Source organism: Pseudopodoces humilis, chromosome 4 (assembly GCF_049639895.1).
Source record: "Pseudopodoces humilis isolate 2021_Gansu_Grassland_sample_001 chromosome 4, ASM4963989v1, whole genome shotgun sequence".
Taxonomy (NCBI): Eukaryota; Metazoa; Chordata; class Aves; order Passeriformes; family Paridae; genus Pseudopodoces; species Pseudopodoces humilis.
Genome location: NC_142203.1, coordinates 31,582,549 through 31,605,571, shown reverse-complemented (window position 1 = coordinate 31,605,571; position 23,023 = coordinate 31,582,549). Strand labels below are relative to the sequence as shown.

The following is a 23,023-nucleotide window of genomic DNA, read 5'->3' as shown; positions in this document are numbered from 1 at the left end:
AGCTCAAGTTACTTGTTCTTTGTGTCAGAAAATGACTGTTCTCACAGTTATGACTGCCTTTTTGAAATCACAATTGTAAGTTGTTGGAGCCAGTGGGGGAAATTGTTGAGGGGGTGAGAACTGGAGTAAATCAAGGTATGTGTGGTAGCATTACGATAGGGCAGAGATTGTAAGGAAGAAATATGCAAGAGTGATAATTAGTCTTTTTTGTAGTTTTGTTGCCAGCAGAGGAACTTCCTTATAGTTCTGACACTGTTTTTTATCTCTGCAAAGTGGCATGGAGGAGACTTACTCTCCCTGCAGACATTTATTTCGGATGATTTTGAGAAAACTATTTTGTATTCTGAAATTTTAACTGACAGTAACTTAGAACTTTGTCTACATTAAAAAGGTCTGTATTCTGGCAGTAGTTAGGATCCTTCTTGTTTGGTACTAAGACTGTCCTTACTGGTGGAAACTGTTGGTTTATGGATAGTGTAAGTTCATTTTGATTTAAGACAGAAAGCATTCTCTATGTATTTGGTGTCAATGAGAAAATCCTGTGCAGTACCTGTGTAATTAAGAGAGGAAAAGTTAATTTTTTAGGTTAATGGAATGAGTTTGATGTTATTTGCTAACTTGCAAATGGCTGTTTTGTCAAGCTTTTCACTTAAGAACTTTGTTTCCTCTCTGCATAACCAGACAGCATACAATACCTTCTCTAGTTGATTATTATACAGTAACATCACAATTATTATAAATAATGCAGATTTTGTGTGAATTATGATGATGTTATGCTAGTACAGGTCATCCTTTTTCTTCTTTTTCAATAAGTGTGCAAACAATATAGTTTTTGTAAACATAAATGTCATTTTTTCATGCAAATATGTCAGTGCAGTGTTTGATGAGTTTTCATTTAATGTGTTGTGCTGTACAGTTTTATTCTAGTTTGTCAGCTGAAAGAACAAGCTGAAAGATACAGTAAAGCTGGCTAAATTATAAATTCTTCATTTATGAATCATTGTATGTAACACATATTACTGTATATGAACTATTGTGTTCATTGAGTATTGATTGGCATAATGAAAGCCATGGGTCAGTTGATTACTTTGTTAAAGGACATTGCCAAATTTATTTTAAATGACTGGACAAAACATTTTTATGATAAAAAATTATTTGTTGTACTAAGCAATGGCAATCAATAGAAACAGATCTGAGGAACAGGATTTTTTGGGTTGTTTTTTTTCCAATATAGTGCCATCCTTTGTTCCTCCAGAGTGACTTTTCCCAAAAATTATTTGAACATGGAGACATTTAGAAGCGTAAGCTCTTCCTTGGCACTAGTAATCAAGATGGTCTGGGCTCTTAACTCCTGCATTTCAGATGATTGTATTTCATACTTTTTTGTTGTGATAATAACTGGATTTTTCTTTCATTTATCTTTTGTTCCCTAATATATAAATTATGTTCTAGACACAAGGACTCAGATATTGATTTCAGGATTCAAAATAGGAAGAGGTAAGGGGATTTTTTATGTGCTGTATAAGTATCTAATAATGCATGTTCCTGAAAGTATATATGCTCCTTTTCCTACATCCAAGTATTTACATTTCAGAGCACAGCTTCTATTAAATCTATACCTATTAAAGATACTTGTAGTAGTATTTCATCACTTTCTTAAAGTGTTAACACACTGTATTCAAACCCATCTTCTTAATGCTTGAAATGGTATTCTTTCCATTTTTGAGTTATTCCTTTCCTTTGAGGTCTGGACCCCACACCAGATTGTTTCTGTCTGTAACTAGGAAAGCCCCCCCCAGCTGCAAGTGCTAAAGCAAGTGATTAATCTTTCTTGCTTTAGCATTGTACTAATTGGTTGTTTACTGTCTGTTTTTTAAGCTTTACTGAACCTTTTTTAGGAAAAAGCAAACATAACTTGTTAAATGCTCACTTAAAATTTCTTACCCACATGTGCAAGTTGTCCTTGCCATGTGCAAAAGACTACACTTGCGGAAAAGTTCTTTGGTGTGAAAAATGTAGTAAAAAATTACACTCTTGAGTGAAATCCATGGTCTTAAACATTTACCTTTTTTAGTAACATTTGCATGGATTTATTTAATTTGTTGAATGAAATGAGTAATTAAACTATCTTCTCCTTGTAGCAGTTTCCTTAAACTAATTGCAAAGTAGACTTGCATCTTAAGTAAATTTAGGCTTTAAGATCATGCTTTTTTAATTGGTTTGCCATAACATGATGATTACTTCACAGATACTTAGTTCAAATATTGGCAAAAGAAAGTTCTCTGATTTATGCTTATCCTGTTCTCAGACAAATTGCAGATGCCCAATATTTTTCTATTTTCTTTGAAAAATCCATATGGGTCTTTTCTGTGGTTGAAATACTGTGATAATAACATATTTTACCAAAAGTTTCAGTCTAACTATTATTGAGTAGGAGTAGTTGAATTGAAATTCTTTTTAATAACATGTATACTTGTTAATAGTAGTGTCAGGCTTGGTAGCACCAGAGTAAGTAATTTATTTGCATATCAGTTTATTAATTTTTTGTTTCTAGTCTTGTACTTCTCTTTCTTGATTGACTAGAGTGAAGTAGAAATCCCTCCCAGGATCAGGGTATTCTGCAGCAATTTCAGAAGATTTGTGTTTATATTACTAAAATACTTAATTTGTTATTCTTTGACCATTTGCCACAGGGAAAGTAGCCTAGACTTGTATGGGCTTGTATTAGATGAATTGTAAATGGCACCACACCAGGTAAAAAGGACTCTGGGTGGAGCAGTTTTCTTCACCTTCTTGCTTGTAAGATTCTTTCAAGTTTTGATAAAAGTCACCAAAAGCAGTCTGCACCTATGTGGTATTAAGTGAATTTTGGCGCTTCAACGTTTTGTTTTACTCTCTTGGAAATACGTAGGTGTAAAAATTACTGTATTAGTTGCAGTCATTTTTAATGTAACATTTTAGGGATAATCTTAGATACTGCCACTGGAAATCGTTCATCATAATTTGTTTTCTCTAATCTCTAGCAGTTATTCAAATTATGTAAGGTTATTTTGTCCAAACAATAATAGCTCTTGGGTTGTGTGATTATGATTAAAAATGGCTTGAATTTGGCCAAAGTTTTGCAGATACATGGAGGATAAAATTTTGTTTCTTTTCCCGCTGGTTTTGGTGGCTTTGGTTTTTCTTTTTTTTTTGGACAAAGATGTATTTTACTGTGGGCTTTTTTCTAATTTACTGAATTTATCAGTGCTATGGATTGAAAATAATTGTAGAACTAATTCTTTATAAAAGTGATTCTGTGATCAAATATGTAAATCAGTTATGGTCTTCAAATGAAATATTTTTGCTGCTTCCATTAGGGAAGAGAAAGTACATCCTGCCCCCATTCTTCAGTTCTTCTCTCCATCACTCCACCAAATGGGTCAAATTACTTTCTTAATGGAACTTGAGGTACACTTTCAAAGCCAGTGCTCTGTCAGAGCATTTGTTCTCCAAGTCACAAGCATTAGTTGCTAATGAATTGAATTTCTGAAGTTGTTTGGAAAGTGTCATAGTTTTTTTGTTTTTTTTTTTTTTAGTCTTTAGAATGGGAAATTTAGAGTATAAGTACATGTGAAAAGTTTCTGAAGTCCTCTTGTGTAGCTTCCATTGTTAGACTTGCTGTTACCTTAGGATATATTCACTGTAAGAGTGAAGAGAAGGGAAAAATTAGCTGCTTTTGCTTCCCCCCGCAAGCTTCCTTAGCCGTTTATGGCTTCTCATGAGGAACCTTTTTTTCAACTTACTCATCCATTATTGCCATCTGCAGAGTTTGACAATTTTAGCATTCAAATGGAAAAAAAAACCAAAATTCAGCTCTTTTCCCCAAACTTTCATCCAAAAACCAAAGGAATTATTTTTTTTTTCTTATTCCTCTGAAATGACTTCTTTCTAGTATGAAGAGATCTATACATGGTAAATCCTAAGAGCAGAAAGTCTTCCAGATGCTCAGGATTTGCTTTGTGGAGATCGCTGGGAGACATGGTCCTTTCCGACCTTGTCAACCAAACCTTTACTGGTGCATGTTTATCGTGATGTATGTTTTGTTCTGAAGAATGGAGGGAGGCAAGTGTGGGTGTCATCTTTTAAAAAAATACATTTTTAATTAAGTTGGTCAGTTAAGTTATTTTGATTGTCTCTTATGGTATAGTTCAGTCACCAGAAGCAGGTCTTTTTGAATTGCAGAGAAGGACCAAATTCAAGCCTACAGATACTACTAGCAGGTTGCAGCAGTTAATAACTTTCAGTGAAAGATTTTCTTCTCTCTTTACTGTATGTTACACATCCATCTAGAATTTGATTTTTTTTGTAGGAGGCAATAGGGTCTATGAAAGTGATTTGGCATTAAGAAATTATTGAGGGTAGTTTAAAAGTATATCTGGAATACAATTATTAAGATAAGTACCAGAGATAGTGTTCCTTATTCCTTGCATGGACTGTCAGACTCTGTTTAAGCTGAGTCTTTTCAGAGAATAGTTTCTTGCTATGGTTTTTGAACAGTTTGTATCAATGTGCAGCTGAACAGTTTTGTGTGGAAATGGCTGTCTCTTTGAATGTTAATTATCAATTCTGTAAGTTCAGTGATGTTTCTAATGATGGATACCTTTTTATACAGACTGAATAAAAGATAATTACAAAAAGCTGTAGTTCATCAGTGACTTGCCACTCCTTTCTTTGTAATTTGCTGATTACTGATCTTAAACTGTGGATTAGAAAAATTTGTCAGTATATCAGAAACTCATTATGTCCATGTGAAATGCTGTCATGACTCCTCACAGCATAAAAGTCATTTCAGACATTATTTTAGTCATTATTTGTCTGCTTTTATACTAGTTTTCCACATAGGTGTTGTTACTGTGTTTCACCTGTTAGTGCTGTCTTTTTTACTTGAAGTTGGCAAGAGCTAGGTGGTTGTTCGGTTTCTGTTCCAGTTTCTTTATTTTCACTAACAATATCCCATTCCTTTCTAAGTTGATATCAATGTCTGGTTTTAAAGGATTCTGAGTTTTGTGCAAAGAGCTAAGTGCAGAACATGTCTTCAACTCTTCTTTGGACTAAAACTAAACTATTCTAGAGACTGTAAAGTACCATTACCAGTGGTGGATAGGGAAGAGCAATTTCACTTTTGCACTTCTCAAGTATCTGACTCCAGAGAGACAGGCCTCTGTTTGGCAAAATGTCTATAGGCAAGGCTGGAAAGGGAAACTTCTACTAGCTGGATTGTGTGATTTTTTTGTAGTGTTGCAGCAGTGCTGATGTGCTTGTAAGAGAAGCTGGTAACTGTTTACTTTCTCTGGGTTTCAGGTAAGCAGCTGGTATTTGGCAATTTAGCAGGGTTTCCTTGGCTACTCCTTCCAGATTAAACTATCACTCTTAATGAACCCAAGGAAGGAAATGCAGACTATCGTTTTGACAGATCTTAATAATGTATGCTGTTAAAACAGCACTTGAGAATTATGTCTGTCCAGCAGGTCAGTGGATGTAGCTCTTACACCTGCCTCTTTTCCTGAAGTTTCTGCTTGCTCTTTCGCTATATGAAGGCTGTACTGCCATAAAGTTGCCTTCATCATTCATTTGTGATAGTATCTGTTAAAATAAGCCCCTGATGTGTAAGAAGGTTTTGCTTCCAGGGGTTAGAGAGGAGTGGACAGTTCCAATCAGTAGTTTCTAGAACTGCAGAAGTGAGTTTGTCTAGGCTCTTGCACAAGTGAAACTAGTCTCCTGGTGAGATTTTGTTGACTTAGGAATTTAGACCTTTCAGCTCCTGCATACTGCCAAGCAAATTTTCTCCATTTGAAATACCAGCAAATGTCACATCATGGCAGTGTTTAGGTCACAGCAAATAATTCAGATGTAAATGCTGAAGCCTCTCATGCTGTTGTTGTCCACTGTCAGCAATGTTCTTCATTGACACTGACAGACAAGAATAGTGATGGTGTAATGGTGTCAGTCTGCTGGTACCAGAGTTCGAGGAAGTATCTGTTAATAATGACTTTGATGCAACAACGTTTGGAATTATCACGTTTTCTTGAACTGTGATGCATTATTAGACTGCAGTGAAGAAAAATCTCAACAGTTAGACTTCGGAAATCTTTTCTTTCTGCAACATTGACAGTGAAATATAAAAACAAACCCCAAACTCACAAACCTACCAACAATGTAAAAGAAAATAATAAAAAAGCCTCAAACCAAAACCCAGCAAAACAGAAAAAACTTTGTTAACTATAGGTCTTTTTTCTGTGAAGTGTCATTTCATTGAGGAAGATAATGCATGTTTTCATATTGCTAGACATTTAACTTTTTCCCTTTGTTCCTACATGCATGCAAAACACCAGATCTAATGATGACAAAAAAATGAAAATAAGTAGAATGTGACTACTTTAAGGGTATAATTCTTTCTACAAGTGTAAGTTTTCAAATGCTGTTACCCTGCTGAGAATATTTTGAACTGGAAAGTGGAGTAATCCTCATTGCTGAAGTCATTCAGACTTGGAAGTGTAGTAGTTGTTTTATGTGAGCACACATAGCAACACAAAGAAATTTCAGAGATTCCAGGCTCATGTCTTTAATTATTTCATTAAGCCTGCCACAAGTATGAGTGGAATCTTTCCTTCACATAATGGGAGCAATCCTAAGTACAAACATAGTAAGACAAATTCAGAACATATGAAATGTGAGAGACATAGCTGATGAAATGTAGTTATGAATGTCTTCTGTGTTTTGGTAGAAGATACTTTGAGATCTCTCTGCTGTCTGCTGGTTCTCATGGATACAGCACCTAATTGGTGAAAGGTTGTAAAGATTAAAAAGAAAACCTCTTAAGATGGCTGGGTTAGTAGTTCAGGACTGCTCTTTATGTTCCTATTTTTATTTAATATGGTAAAAGTGGTATGTTCATGTCAAAATAAGCTCAGATCTTAAAAGCTAGAATTTTACTCTATTGAAAGGATGTGGTTTCATCCTCATAGGGTGAGTGTAGGCATTTTTTGCCCTTAGTCCTCCCTTGTTCAAACTACTATTTTTCACTTTCCTTTTTATTACCTGTTAATGCATCCATTTCTTTCATAATTCCTCTCATCTATTCCTTCTTCTACTAGAAGCTTACTTTTTTTTTTCATTCTAATAGCAGCCTTCCTTTTAGGCTTTTTATATTGAAGGCTGTTATTTGAGTGCAGTTTGCATTGGTACAGAGGGAGAAAAGGAGAGTTCTGCTAGGTTTGATTTGTCCAGGTTGCTGTTTTTTCCCAGCCTTTGTAGGGTTGACAACTGCTTATTTGTTGCCCTTGATTCTGCAGAGGACAAAAGGGCCTAAGGGGTTTTTGTGCAGCTGAGGAATAGTGTCTCACATTTTTCAGACAGTTTGGCTGCTCAGTTGCGGGCTGATGTAAATGGCTTTCGGACCTCCACTGCTGGCTGTCCACTTTCTTTCAAGGGAAGTTTATCACATGTCATCAGTGGTACATGAATGAAAAAGACTTAACCATGAGAAACATATGTGTAGTAAAAGGCCTGTGGGGTTGACACTGAAGAAAGGTCTGTTAGAGTAGAAGTGGATGCTGCTTTGTGATAAGTGCGCTCTCACTAATAAGTGATGATTTTTTTCCTGGTATATTCCTGTATTTCCTGGAGTGACTGACAGGTTTGCTTTAGCCCAAATGTTAATGGGTTAATATATTATTGAAATTGATTTGTTGGTCTCCTTGTTAAAAAAAGGAAGCCTTTAATAGTGTATTCTAGCATATGTTTAAAAAGGAGAAATCTTCCAGTCTTTGTAAATAACACATCAAAGCCTCTTGTGGTTTAACTCCAGCCAGCAGCCAAGTAGATCCCTGTATTATCAACATGGTTCAGCACACATCCAGAACACAGCCCCATACAAGCCACTGTGAAGAGAATTAGCTCTGCCCTGTTCAAAACCAGCAGATTCTGCCCCTTATTCCATACCATTTGCATCATGCTCAGGTCCCACACTATTCAGTACAAGTGCATTAACCACCATTCCACTTTCCACTCTTTGATAAAATACTCAGGTGTCATTCCCACAGTCTGTGGACCACCCCTGCAAAATGTCCATGATATATCCTTTGATTTTGTTTAGTCCATGACTTTGGGCTCCATCTGTTGTGGTAGTCACTCAGGACAGGAGAGGAGATGCGTTGCATGCAATTACAGGGCACCAAAGCCAGCTCAGATTGTGTCACTGCTGTGCTTGGACTTCTTGGAAGGCTTGTCCTCTGTTGGTTTGAGTAGTCCTGTTATATTTATTCCTGTAACATACAATTCAGATAATGGAACAATTTAATGATATATCCATTATAATCTCTACACCTGATCCTTTTGGGTTTATAGGGTATAATATTGCAGTGAACTCTTATTCTTGTCCCCAACCTGGTTGCAGCAAGGGGTTCCTGTTAGAGTCCACTGTTAGTGGAGTTCACATCATAGTCCTCCTGAGGCTGCAGGGACACAGCCTCCTTCACCATGGTCTTCACCACAGGCTGCAGGGAGCTCTCTGCTTCCCCTACTCCAGTGTGAGGCCCCACTAATGGGAAACAATTGTCCTTGAACTTGTCCAGTGTGGGTCCTTGCCACGGGCTGCTGTTCATAAACTGATCCAATGAGAGTTCCCCATGGAGCTACAGGTCCTTCCAGAAAACCTGCTCCAGCATGGGCTTCTTACAAGGTCTCAGCTTCCTTAAGGCATCTATCTGCTCCAGCAGGGGATTCTACCTGGGCTGCGGGTGCATCAGTCCTCCACCATGGAAGCATTCACATATCACCATCTCCAGCTCAACTTCAGACTGAAGTTCAGCCTGTCAGCACAGCAGCACTACCCTGGCCATCTGCCAGCCCAGGCACATTGATGTGGTGTTACCAGTGTTCCCAGGCACAATTCATTAATGTGAGAAGCAGCGCAGCAGTACAGAAAGCAGCAAAAGCAAAAAGCAAGCACTAGTAAGCAGTCGGTTCTTAACACACATCAGGAAAGCAAGCCCTATGGCAAGCACAGGAGGCTGCTGTTTACCAGCTGAACAGTACTAACAGCTATGTATTCAGTCTGATACGTCCCAATGGAATCTGTCATTATCTTGAACCCTTTGTGCCTGGCGTCTGGTGCAAAAAAGGACTGTCATGGTTTAACCAAGCCCCACACAGCCTCTCACCCACTCCCCTGGAGCAGGAAGGAGGGGAGAATCGGAAGGGCCTACTCTAGAAAAAGTCATGGGTTTAGATAATGGCAGTTTAACAGGAAAAGCAAAAGCTGTGCACAGAAGCAGAGAAAATAAGAAGTTCACCACTACCCATGGGCAGTTGTTCAGCCAGGATCAGGGCCCCATCACTTTTAACTGTCACTTGGGAAGACAAATGCCATCATGCCAAAATGTTTCCTTTCTTCCCCCTGCTGCTTAATATACCGAGCATGATGTCATTTTACAATTACATTTGTTTTGAGAGAGGAAAAAAGATGGAAAATGTTTTCAAAGCCAAAGTTTCAAGACTTCAAGTTAAGAATTGAGAGAATTAAATGCTGAAAGAAATGGAGGACTGAACAGCTGTAAGTAGAAAGAAAAATAGCTTTTGTGCTCTATTGGTTAAAATCCTGCTGTAGTATTTAATGTGAAAAAAATAATGCAAACTATCAGGTTTGTTTTCACATTGCCAGACATGAGGATTGTGTCTGGGGTAGAAAACTGCAGCAGCAAGAGTTCCAAGGAGACTGAGTGTGTTGTATCATTGCTGCAATTTATATCTGAAAGAATTGAATGTCAAAATAGTGAGAGACATGTATGAACAGAGTGCATCTTAAGAGTCATCCCAGGCTTTCAGGAACAAAAGAACAATTTTGCAAGGCACCTGTATAATTTGAATTATATGGTACATGGATAGCTAATTTTCTGTAATTTACTATCTGTACATTTGAATCCAGAAAGACTTCAGAATACCTGCTAACCACTTCCAGGTTATAGAGCAATTCTAGCAGCGTTTTCTTGTCATCTGTTGTAGCAGTGCCGAGGCAATTATTGGACAGATGGGTGAAGTTAAAAGCTTTAGTCACTTAATTTTTAATTATAGGTACTTTCTCAGGCCCTTCCAAATCTTTGTTTGGATTAATTAACCATCATCAAGTGCTGCTATCTGGGCTTGATCTACATAGATATGTGTAAAAAGTGGTTGCTAGTAAAGTGTGCCTTCAGTTGAATTGTACTTGACCTTCCTACTTTTTACCAGCTAGTAGCTTCTGGACTGTCATTACATATTTCCATTTTAAGAGCTGCTCTTTTACTGGTCTGCCAGTGTACCTGGACCAGTAAGTGGAGTCAGGTGACTGAAAACCTGAATTTTTAAGGGCCTTTTCATAGATACCAAGAGGAATTGTCTTATGACAATTATATGAATATTCTTCCTCTCTTTTCCAGAAACAATTGATAGAGAAAATTAGAATTTCTGGTAGACATCTGTGATGAAAGATATAAAAATCCTAGTACTCAGGCTATCATACAGTTACTTACCAGGGACACACATTTTTCTTGTCTTTGTTAATAAGTGGTTGATTTCTGAGGTTATAGCTTTTATTATATGATAAGAGGCTTTTATTGTGTGATTAGGATTTTTCAACAATGGAAGTTAAAACATATATGTGTAAGTGGAACGAGGTAGGCAAATATCACCATAGCTTAAAGACTTTGAGGAGTTGATGGCACAGATCCATAAGGTTTCTTGCTTCTTCATGCTTCTTGCTTCTTCAGGCCCTTGTTTTCTTGTCAGCATGGAGTCAGAGCAATCAGTTCAAATGTACACCATCAGATTCAAACGACAACTGAAAGTCATTTGTTATTTTGAGTTGTCCATCTGTTCTGCAGAGGTCTTAATTATGAACATTACAGTTTGTTTCAGCTTTGGTTAAGACCTTAAATTACTTCTCTGAAGTGCATGGCTATTAAACATTCAAAAAGTGATGTGAAATCAGGTAGTAAAATACCACTGAAGATTTTTTTTCTTCATGAGATTCAGGGCTGGTTTTGATCTCAGTTTTAATTCAAGAAGTCAGGGAAGTCAATGATCTCTTGGTCTCCTAGTCCATGTGAAACAAAGTGCTTTTTAATGACTTGTAGTTTACATCTCTAAATTCTCAGCAAATAGGGTGTTGGAATATATTCTTCAAGTCTGTGACAAATGTCTCTGTAACATTTTTGTCAAGACTTGATATGGGATAGCACTGAAGAGTAGTTTTTACTTCAAAAGCCTCCTACCTCTAGCAGTGATTTTGATTTCTGATAATGAGCTAGATTTTATTTAGAGAAGGTCATAGTGGTGTTCATTACAGAAAATAAGTTCACTACTTCAATAATGCTTTGCTTTTATAATATTTTAAGACTTTAGGAATTTTGACACTCTTAAGACTGCTTCCCAGTTTTATCCATGCTTGTAAATGCATGTTGATTGGAAATGACCTCAGCACTAAAAAAGGAAATAGCAGAATGTAAAGAGTAATCTGATTGTAATTAAATCAGTGTTTCTTTGTCAGAAGTTGGAAAATGTTTAGGAGGATAAAATCTTGCCAGACAAATGTTTTTATTCAAGCTGTCTTGCAGAGAATTTTATCTCTTGTTGTACAAATATTTTTCTGTGTCCTTGTATTTGTTACTTTGTTCTTAGGGCTGTGTCAAGACCTTGTCATGAGCATCTCATGGGATGAACAGCTAAGCCTGTTTTAATTGGAAGAAGGGTCTGGAAAGCACCTAAATTAAGAGTTTTAAAGGAAGTGGTTTCACAGACTGCAGCCAAGCTAATGGTGTTTCACTGCCAAACAAATTTCAGTTTTCACTGTGCAGTGCATCCTCTTTGCTTGAGCATTCTCAAGTTCTCCATTAACCTTCCTGTGAATAAGTGAATTTGGTAGTCCAGCAGAAGATCATCCACAGATTTGAGTCATTCCCAAAGCATCTCTAAGCTTTGAAACAGCACTGCCTGCCTGGAAGATACTGTTTTAATGTGACTCTATTAGGAAGTGCTTTGAACAGTACAGTGATGATATTTTAAAGTTCTGCTAATCAAGACAGGCTAGATGTCAGTTAAGAAAACATATTTTCTAATGTAAAGTGCAACAAAATATTTTTCTTGCAAGGAATTTTACTGACAATGTAATTTATAAAAGCTTTTCTAAGCAAAGGTTTCATTAACTAAATTGTATTTTAAACGTATACCATACTAGTCTATATAGTACTTTGTGCACATACAGTAAACCACAGATACAAGTAGTAGATACACAGTAGTAAGTCCATTTGATTTTTTGAAAATCCATCAAAATAAAAACAAATAATAACTGATATTTTAGAACTTTTAGACCATTAAATCACCTTTTCTAGTTGGATCATATTACAGTTTCAGGAGATTCTCTTAGGTTTTCTATAACAAAATGAAACATCTGTTTTGAGGGAGTGTTTTCCTGTTGTTGTAGTTCTTCTCTGTTTATGCTGCAGCTGCCTGAGTCTTACCAGAATAAAATGGAAATGGCCTACATTACCATAATGTGATTTCAGATAGAATCATTGAATACTTGCTGTTAGTGAAAGCAACTGTGTCAAAATGGTTTCTGTGGAGGACAAGGTAGTGGCTGAGCTGAAATACGAACTGTACGGGTTTGCATGAGTTAAGTGAGTTTTAAAAACTACGCCCTCCCTATTGACAGATGAGCACAAAAGTTGTGAAGAATAATTTGTCTTATGGCTCTTTATATTTAGTACCTTTTTTTTTCCTGGAGATGGTACTCAGTCTACAAGGGTTTGTAGAAGAAAGGCATAAAATTCTTGGTAGTAAAATTCCATCCTCTTTCTAAATGAGCTTAATAGTGTGATAACTGACATTATAGTTAACTAACCATCCCTAATTTCAGTGATACAGAGTGCAAGCACAGCCAAAACCAGTACGAGGCACCAAGTTTTAAAGGTGTTTTGTTGTTTTCAAAACCTTTTTGTCTTGCCCTTTCTTTCCCTCTACTGATTCCTTTCCCTTTTGTGCTGCTGGCTCCTGCTCTGCCCACTACATTACTTGTCTCAGAGGTTAAAAGGAGTGAATGATTCGGAAGGCTGGAGCTGAAAATAAAAGAATCAAGTTTCCCTTAGCAGCTGGCACTGCAGGTACAACAAAACTTAGAAATTTTTGAGCTGGTGCAGTAGGGCATTTCATATGCTCTCAGTCTGAGTCTCCAGATACACTGCTGCTCAATGCAGATCTTTTGCCAGACACTTTTCCTCCTAAGATACAGAAATTCAGTACTATTTCAAAAGCTTGTAAATCTGATCCCAGTGATTAGGGTCTCATACTAATGCAATTCAATATCCTGCATCTGAAATTTGGCTGGCTAGCCAGTTGCCTCCAAGTGCCTGATGAAGAAAATGTTGATGTGGAAAAAGCATGTTTAAATTATAGGAATTCACAACACTAAATATCCCTGTATTTTTCTGGTAGTATGCTTACTGACATTTTAAATGTCATTCAAGAAACCTTGAAGAGTTGAATAACCTTTTTACTCCCTTTACTGAGGTTTACAGTCTGGGTTTATGATACTAGTATGTAAAACAAACTTGTAAGACAAAGTTGAGGAATACTAACCTGTAGCATGTAGTTTTGAGATGACTTCTTGGAGACAAAATAGTGAACCACTATATAAACAAACAATACTCCAAACTGTAGTATCCTAATACACTTCAGTAAAGTAATAAGAAAAAGAAATTAGCCATTCTGAAAGTACTCTGAGAATTGGATTTAACTTGTGTTTTGTACATTTTTGGCTAGCTACAGGAATACGTGGTCTTTATAATTAATGTTTCTTTCTCTATGATGAATGTTTTTTCCAGTAGTCAGCCCTTCTTTTTTTTAATCTTTTTTCTTTTGTAACAGCAGCAGTCTTTGGATTAGTTTCAATAAATTTTGAATATTGATTTTAAAATAAGATATAATTTTACAGTGAAATCTGTATTGAACTAACATGCTCAAGTTAAAGCGCTATAACTGCACTTACTGTAACTTTTTAAGTTAATACTCTGAAAGAAAACTGAAACTACCTATAAAAAAATCTCATACAATGTATTACTTTATGTTCATTATCATGTTTATTTCTGATATGAAGTGCTTGCCATCTGTTGCCACTTGAAAAGCTTCCTATTGATGAGCTATGGAAATATGATCACTTCCATAATAACACTTCCAGTGTGTCTTGGGTGGATGTAAAACATATTTATCCCTTGTCTGACTCTAAGAAATGTTGAGGTAGTGGAAAAAGTGGAGGAGGAAGGATATGGGGAATAACGCACTGGGGCTGACAGTTGTGATGGTAGGTGGAAAGCAATCAAGTAAGTAGGCCAGGTTGTTGCATTTAGTGTGTATGTACATGTTCCTTATTTTAAAAATCTGCCATTCTCTTATTTTTCACTCTCATTGCTCTTCTTCCTAAATAGAACCTTTTAAAATGCCAACTCTGATTTAGTATTGGCGCTTTATGCATATTAATATAAGACAATTTTTAATCATCATTGCTTGACGTCAAGGAAACCTTAGTCTTTAATTTCTTTGCACTGTGTTTGCTTTTGCCTTCAGAGCTGGAGGCAGCTAATGCCAAAATCTGTCTCCACTTCCTATAGAAAAGCAGGGTGCTTATTTTTCTGCTCTGTTAGATTCCCATTTGTACATTTTAACTGCACTTCCATTTTCTTTCCTCATGACCTAGTCCTGCCACAAAACTCTGCAATGGGCTTCTATAATAAATATTTGGAGAGGTTACAGGTAATCTTTATGGGAGGGGTTTAATAATGGTTGTGCTGCAAGTCAGAGTGAGGGTTGACATAATTTGCATTTGTTTTTCTGCAGCTGGCATACTGGGAAGAAAAAAACACATTTATTGTAATTTTCCTGTGTTTGTGGTGACCTTGCTGTATCAAAGGCTCCATCTTAGAGAAACTGTAACAGCCTGAAGCACTGTCTGGATCATTTAGTTAATTCCCAGTGTCTTTAAGTAAACAAACAAGGTGCCTGATTATATTTCTACATTATCTGAAGTATAAGAGTATTACAGATACTTGGGAATAAAGCCCATCTAAACTTAGCTCTTAGATAGTTTGCCCATGTGGTTTCTTTCCAGTGCATATTTAATTTAAATAACTCCTTTTGTTTTCTCCTCAACTTGTAAGTAACAGTCATACAGCCCTCTCAGACCAGGATATGATAGGTGAATATAGGAAAGACAGAGGGTTTTTACTTATTCACACAGTGTTCTGATGTTTGGTCCAGTTTCATGCCACTCTTCCTTAATGTCTTCATCTAGAATTGAGCATTATTTCAGAAGGTGCTTTACTTAGTGGCTTACAACACTGCACTTAAGGCAGACTGTAGTTACTTAAGTTGGCCCATGATATATTCTGGATTAGTCTCTGTCTGATTATTGCTGCAGTAAATATCGTTAATGTTTGAAGCCTGTGCTTTCACATGTTTGGATGGAAGGCACAGTCCATCTGTCCATGGGAGGTTTTTATACTGCTAAGTTTTGGCATCTGTGAATTCAAATCTGCAATGAATTTTGAATCTGATGAAACCTAATATTTATTGAAAACGAAATAGGAATCTCAGTGCAGGGATTATATCTTCCTTCTTTCAAGTGTTCTATTATGTTGTTGGTAGGTGAAGATGTAGACGTGTTTTTAAAGTAAAAATTGTGTATAACTACTCTCTAGTTAGTCCATTTTTCTGACAAATAGATATTTCTTGTCTTCAGTTGATTATATTAGAGAAATAATGATTACTTACTTGATTTTCTATATACCTTCCTTAATTTAGTGCTTTATAAGCATCTGTTAGTTGAAAATGTAAAGAACACTAACGTTGATGATTTTGGTATTTATCTCTTTGGCTGCAAACATTGATGGGTCAGTTTTGCAACCATCTATTAGCTAAATTTAACAGGTGGCTTCACAGTTCAGGACTCCAGTGCAGTCAATTAATTTTAATAAAGACTCCAAATCTAAGCAATGTATAAGAGAAAATATTGAAATAAAACCTTATATCAAAATGTCATTGTATTCAACCCTGGTATTATTCACATGTCTAGTAAATGAGATTTTTAAGATACTTGGCAAACTGAAATTGAATGGCTCTTGTTGTTTGTGGTGATGGCTTTGTGTGGGGGGAACTAAGTTTATTTTTAATATGTTTAACATTTTAATAGTACTTATATCTTATGAATTTTCTAAGAAAGTTAATTCCTGTGACACCTGGGAGGAGGTGGTGTTTTCTGTTCATCATTTGCTTCTTCAAATTAAAATGACAGAAAATGTTACCAAAATTTGTCTGAAGGGGTGTGGGACCCAGTTTTGAGTCACTCAGTCACTTAGACTTCAACTTCATTGCTATTTCTCCGGCCTTAATGAAATCCTTCTTTTCTTTATTATGCCTTTCACTAATGACATGTAAGACAGAAATTTTGAACATCTTTGCTGCTTTGACAATTTACTGCAGGGCCTGTTTCATTTTCTCTGGACAGAAACACATGTTTGATGGAGAAGTACCAGATAGATCAGTCTCTCATTGTACCATAAAAGAAAGTATATGATATGAATAGAGAGTAGATGGGTAGATTTAACGCTACTATGTTCTGATTATTGCTTCTACTTAATCTCAAACATTTGTGTCAGTTTTTACATGTCATTTATTATCAGTGCTGTCTTTTATTTTACATTGAAATGAATGAAACCTGTGTAAAAGTGAATGTGTTTTGCTTTGGGGTGAACATTTCTTAAGCCACCTTAATGCAACTATTAGTTATGGTGTGAATACACTCCAAGTAGTTTTTCTTTAAGCAGTTAGTCAAGTCTCCTCAAAAAAAAGAGCTAGGTTCTTTTGAGTATAATAGATCAGTGGTCATTTTCAAGGATATTTTCATAAAAGTAGTGTGATATCAAAGACTTCCTTGTTTTGCATTACCTGATAGCTGACATTATCATTAATCATGATCCAGGTTCTGTAAAGTGACATGGCAAACTCAATTACAAAGAGTTTGGCTAAAGATCACATGGTTTGTGCTTTGGTTGACTTCTCAGCTCTTTGTCTTTTGATGAATGTGAAATGTGAATTGGCTAATGAATAGGAAGAACTTCTAGACTAAAAATCTGTCTAGCATAAAGTTCATCACTGAATCAGTCTCTTGGGTAGCAATATTGAGGATCAAGTTATACTTCCTATGTATAGTAAATTTTACTACAGAAGTGTTCAGATAGAGCTTACTTGTGTTGCTAGCTTGTTGCAGGGAGGGAGAAAAAAACATTTCACTCATTTGTTTAGTTCCAGAACAAAGACTAGAGATGAAAAAAACAAAATGACTAAATCTAAACAGCCTTTTCAGTTACCAACTCTCACAGTTGCTTTAAAACTAGGATCATAAGCTTTGTTTTTTAAAAATTTTCTCCAGTATTCTTGTGGCAATAGTAATGCTCTTGTATAAATCAGAAATTTTAATGTCTGTATGTAGGATGCTTTTACTTGCTGTGTGCAAAATAAGGTGGGGTTTTTGTCCTTGGTTGGTTTATTTGGGTTTTTTCCCCTTTTGTGAATTCCTCTGAGCTGTACTTGAAACAAATAAACTTAGATCTGGGGAGTATTTCAGGGAGAAAAATGTGGTAGTCTAGAGCTTTAAGTACTGCTCCAGGTCTTCTCCTATCACCTTCCCTTTTGCTTAGCTGTCTTCTCGAAGTTTGTGAATATGTTTGTTAAGCATTGTTCTTGGAAGCAGTACCTCTGACACAAGTGTGTAATAGTATGAGTTACTCGGAAGAAATCCATAACTTTATTACGTCTTACAAAGTTATGCCTGCTAAAGAAAGTTCCTGGTTTATTAAGGAACAGTGAAATATTCCAGCACCCCCACACACCTTGTCCTTCCCAAATACTGGGATACGTAAAAACGAAATAGATGTGGATGCTAGCTTGGAGTAGGAAGGCGTGGTGATTTTCTTCCTAGTCACTTCATGAAAACTAAGTGCATTCTGATAACTTTTATATAGGCCTTGTATTGACCTAGTTTTTAATCTTGATTGACTGACTTGATCTCCTTCAGTGACAAGGTGACCCACTTAGTGAATGAGGGAAAGGCTCATCTTGTTTATATGAACTTTAGTAGACCCTTTGGCACCATTTTACACAGTATTTTGAAGAAACTGGCTGCTCTTGGCTTGGACAGGTACAGTCTTTGCTGGCTAAAAGGCGCTCTGGATAGCCAAGCCTAGAGACTAGTAGGAAATGGAATTAAATTCAGTTGGCCATTGGTCGCAGATGGCCAAGTGCTCAGTATTGGGGCCAGATCTGTTTAATGTTTTTATCAACAACCTGTATTAGGAGATCAAATGCTGCTTCAGTCAGCCTGCAGATGACACAAAATTGAGTGGGAGTGTTGATCTGGAGGGCAGGATGGCTCTACAGGGTTATCTGGGCAGGATGTATTGGTAGGCTGAGGCTGGCAGTATGAGGCTGAACAAGGCTCAGTGCCATGTCCTGCCCTTGGGTCAAAACAACCCCATGCAGTACTATGGGTTGGGGGCAGAGTGGCTAGAAAACATCCCAACAGAAAAGGGCCTGGGTGTGCTGGTTGACAGTGACTGCACATGAGCCAGGAGTGTTCCCTGGTGTCCAAGAAGGCCAATGGCATCCTGGCTTGTATGAGCCAGTGGGCTCAGGGCAGTGATTGTCCCCCTACAGTTGTTACTGGTGAGACTGCACCTCGAGTTCCATGTCTAGTTCTGGGTCCTTCATAACAGGAAGGACATTGAAGAGCTGAAGCGAGTCCAGAGAAGGGCAGAGGAGCTGATGAAGGGTCTGGAGCACAAGTTCTATGAAGAGCAGCTGCAGGAGCAGGGATTGTTTAGTCTGGACAAAAGGAGGCTTGGGGAAACCTCAATCTCCACCTGAGAGGAGGCTGTAACCAGGTGGGGGTCAGTCTCTTCTCCCCGGAAGCAAGTGATACAAGAAGAGGAAGTGGCCTCAAACTATGCCAGGTGAGGTTTAGACTGGATATTTGGAAAAAATTCTGTGCTGAAATAGTGGTCAGGCCTCAAACCAGGCTGTCCAGGGTAGTGTTGGAACCCTGAAGTTGTTTAAAAGATGAGTAGATGTGGCACTAAGGGACATGGTTTAGTGGTGTGCTTGGCTGAATCTATAGTCTATAGTGCCAGCAATTACAGTAAAGTGAGCGAGTGCTACTGACAAACCAGCCAAGCTCGCCAGCATGGACAGGCGTGTGTGTAAGGGGGAGACAGGAGGAACTGACTATTGGGGTGACCAGGTGAGTCTGGATGGCTGCCAGGGACACAGTGGGATCTGGAAGTCTCCATCATGAGATTGCTGGTGAATGTGTTGTTCTAATATAATTCATTCTGTTTCTAGGCTCCTGGTTTTTTCTGTTTTTAAGATACAGCTACCTGCTTTATTGAAGTTAGAGTACTGGTGCCATCTGGTGGTGTTAGGACATTACCAGGAATAAGAAAAACAACTTACGAGGAATTCCACTGAGATGTGAAAAATTGCTGGCAGGATATCTTTTCTGCCTTAACATGTAATTATTCTCTTGAATTAAGTCATAAAAATCTTACATGCACTCATAACTAGGCTTGCTACAGCAAATTTAAATCTTTTGTTTTCTGCTCAACAGAAAGGTTTGTTTCTAGTAGTTTCTTTTATGAAACAGTGCTTTGCAAACAAAACATGAGTTTTATTTGAGCTTACAATATTTTAAAACTTAATTTGAAAGACAAATTATCTTCTGTTACTGCATTTTGCTAAACCTAGCACAAACTTCTCACTGCTAATGTTTGATGTCATTGTGCTCTTCTTTAAGTCGCTTATACATTGTTTCAAGGTGAAAGTTCAACAACATACATCTGACAACAGTTGAAATAAAAAATTTTGATATCTGATGCCAAAGCAACCACAATACTGTTTCCTTTGTCCTTCCATCTATTGAAATCATGTCCTGCATCCTGCATTGCTTACCTGAGGTAATATCCTCTTCCTTCTTCAGAATATTGTACAGGACGTATTAACATTTCTAGCAATGGAAGTAGGACTATGACTGCTTCTCCAGTTCTCTTGAGGTAAATTTCTAAGTCATAAGTATCTTGCCTACAGTGGAAAAACTTACAAAAGTGGAAGGCACTTTATTTTAATGTGGTGAGACTCTTTAATTAATTTAATTTAACTGTTTCTCTTCACCTGTTGCAGGTCAGTGTATTATTCTAGTAAGTCAATTTTAAATAAATTCCCTTACAGAGCAGAGCTCTGTCTATTCAGACATTAACAACTTCTGTTTTTCTATTGCAACTGATTTGCAATTTCTGTCTTTTCAGCTATTTTTGTTTCAATCCAGCTAGCTGAAAAACCCAGATTCTGTGCTTGTATCTCTTCATAATCTCTGACCTCATGACCGTCAACACTTTACTTGCATTGTGATTGAAATGTGAATTAGACTTAAGGCTAGTAACTGACTGCATTAGTTCGCTGATTACGTGGTTGTGCTCACAATATCAGGAGCCATTTTTTAATTCTGGCTTTATGGAATGAGGTGTTTCCAGGCCTGTTCAGCTAGTGTAGTTTGTGGAATTATTAAAATTGAACATATATAATAGTACTTAAGAATTTAATGTTAATACTTAATATTTAAAATGTTAATTTATCAATACTTACTGGTCATCTTTGAGAATAATGAAACTGATTGCTGTAGCAAGGGGAGTATTCTTTTTCCACATTTAGTTTTGAATCTCAACAAGTTCTATTATTGTAATGCTTTGTTCTTAGAGCTGTGACTTTCACCTTAAATATACTGTCCTTGTGAATTGAGGTACACCTGTTGCTTCCAGTACTGTTGTCATTCAGCTTTTGGTGCTGTATGGCTTTAGTACCTTTCAGTAATTATTTGGCGAAATTGTTTTTATTTGCTACATTTAGCTGTTTTTCTCAGGGTTTCCCCACTGTGAGCATTATATTTCTGCTTTTTAGTCAATTAATGTTATTGTGCTATGTTTCAGCAAAAGAAAAATATGCATGCTTATTCTGTTAAAATAGAGCAAAGTTGTAATGCTTTGTAAAGCTGCCATTCATTTGAATTCTGGATTTGTACGTGGTAGGCATAAATTCCTGTTTAGCTTTACAAAGCTAGGTGGTACAAACAACAGTTACAGTTTGATAATGTGAGAAGTTGTTAAGAGCAATCACAACACTTAGGAAATCCTTTAAAGAAAATATTAGTACTCACTTCTAACTTTTTACAGGATCAGTAGAATGATCCACCTGCCCAGTCTCCAACAATTAACTAGATTTAAAAAAGAACTGAATTTCCCTGTCTTTAGTTTTCATAGCATCAGTATCACCCTGTAACTAGAACAGCAAGAATATGGTGATGATTTAGGACCAATTTGATTATTGTTTTTTTTCCTCACAAATTGATTGCCATTTCCTTCTTCCACGTGAACCAAAGTGTAACTTTTCCAGCAGCAGTGAGGGAAGATGCATTACAAGTCCTTTTGGAAGACTGTTACTTGAGTTCATGTTGTGATACGCTTTTGGAGTGGTGATAAGCCTCTCTGAGCTGGTTTCTTTAGAAGCAGAGTCACTGCTCTGTTCTCCACATTTTGCTGGAGAAATAGAATTAAATTTAAAATGACAAAGTCTTACGGAGTTTATTCTACTGTATGAGGGGCTTTGTGTCCTCAATGGGAATCTTTTTTTGTGGGTTCCAACAAAAGAGCATCTCGTGCAACTTTGCATTGCTTTCAGTTAATAGTAATTCTTTATTTTGAATTCAGTCAAAGAAAGTGGAACTGCAAAGAGATTTTTATTGGCATTGTTCTGAAGTTTTCGTCAAGTGTTGTCATTAACATCTTTTGTCATTGTTTTCATAATTCCTTTAGCAATATAACAGCAAAATCAGTAACTACAGTCTATACCTTTGATGTTTTTTGACAGGAAGATGGAACTAGTAGTACTCTTTACCTGTCTCTGTAACAGCTGAATCTTCCCTGTGTGAATCAATAAGAAAAATTGCTTCTTCTGTCAAACTTAGCTATTCATGTGAGATTGCATCACCTTTAGCCAAAGAATAAAGTTCCTCTTTTTTACTATTTTTTAAAGTACAATTTTATTCACAGAATCACAGTCAAATTATTCTGTCAAATACCTAGAGATTCTGGCAATACTAATTATTTCCTTGAAAGTATTTTGGAAGATTAAAATACAAAGTGCAAATTGCTTGAAAACAACTTGAAAACTGAGAACACGGCTCATCTAAATGTGCATCCTCAATTCAAAGTATTTTCTTTCCTTACAGACTTTCTATCCATAGATTGTTGTTCAAGAATTCTTCTTATTTATTTGGTTATTTTCCCAGTCATTTTTGAAGATAATGAATTTCTTTTTATTTTCCCATCACATGGTAAGAGGACTTCTTAGGACTTCTTTTTTGGTCAGTTTTCCTTGTCTAGTGGACTTGAGACTGTGTTAAAACTTTTTTTTCTTTCTTTTTCCTGAGGATCAAATTTTTCCCCCTTTTCTGGCTTACAAGTGCTTTCGCCCCACTGTTATCTTAAATTAATAGAGATACCTAAAAACTTAGGTGAACTTAGTGAGCTGAGTATTTCTTTGTGGCAGCTGTATTTTGAGGAATTTTGGATGTTAACTTTCAGACTATTTTTCTGTCTTTTCAGGTCTCTGGATGGCAGACTCTGAAAAGAGATGCTGTTTTAAGAGGTATGCCTCATGTAGGCCAAAATATTCTGGACTGGTTTCTATATAAATGATAAGGTTGTACTTCTGAGGAGTCCCTCTGTGGATCCTCTCTGTAATCTTGCATGAATAATAGTTTCAGTGCTGACATCTCTCTGAAATGTGAATGCTTGTACCGAGATATGCAGGCTTATCAGTGACACAATTTTAGTTGAGAGGCCTGTAATAC

At 36.7% G+C, this 23,023-nt stretch overlaps 1 protein-coding gene across 5 annotated transcripts in view; it reads left to right on the top strand.

Annotated features, from left to right (window-relative positions):
* The window catches only part of PCGF3 (polycomb group ring finger 3), a 55,704-nt gene that overhangs the window by 4,508 nt on the left and 28,173 nt on the right, over positions 1-23,023 (top strand). For 2 of the 5 annotated variants that reach the window (XM_014260985.2, XM_014260984.2), the window contains exons 2-3: positions 1,453-1,497; positions 22,776-22,818. The exons of 1 other annotated variant lie outside the window; for it this stretch is intronic. The gene's annotated coding sequence lies outside the window, so the exon portion shown is untranslated. Of the gene's footprint in view, positions 1-1,452; positions 1,498-22,775; positions 22,819-23,023 lie in introns of those variants that run through there. 2 more of the 5 variants (XM_088054489.1, XM_088054491.1) reach the window with 2 other exon arrangements.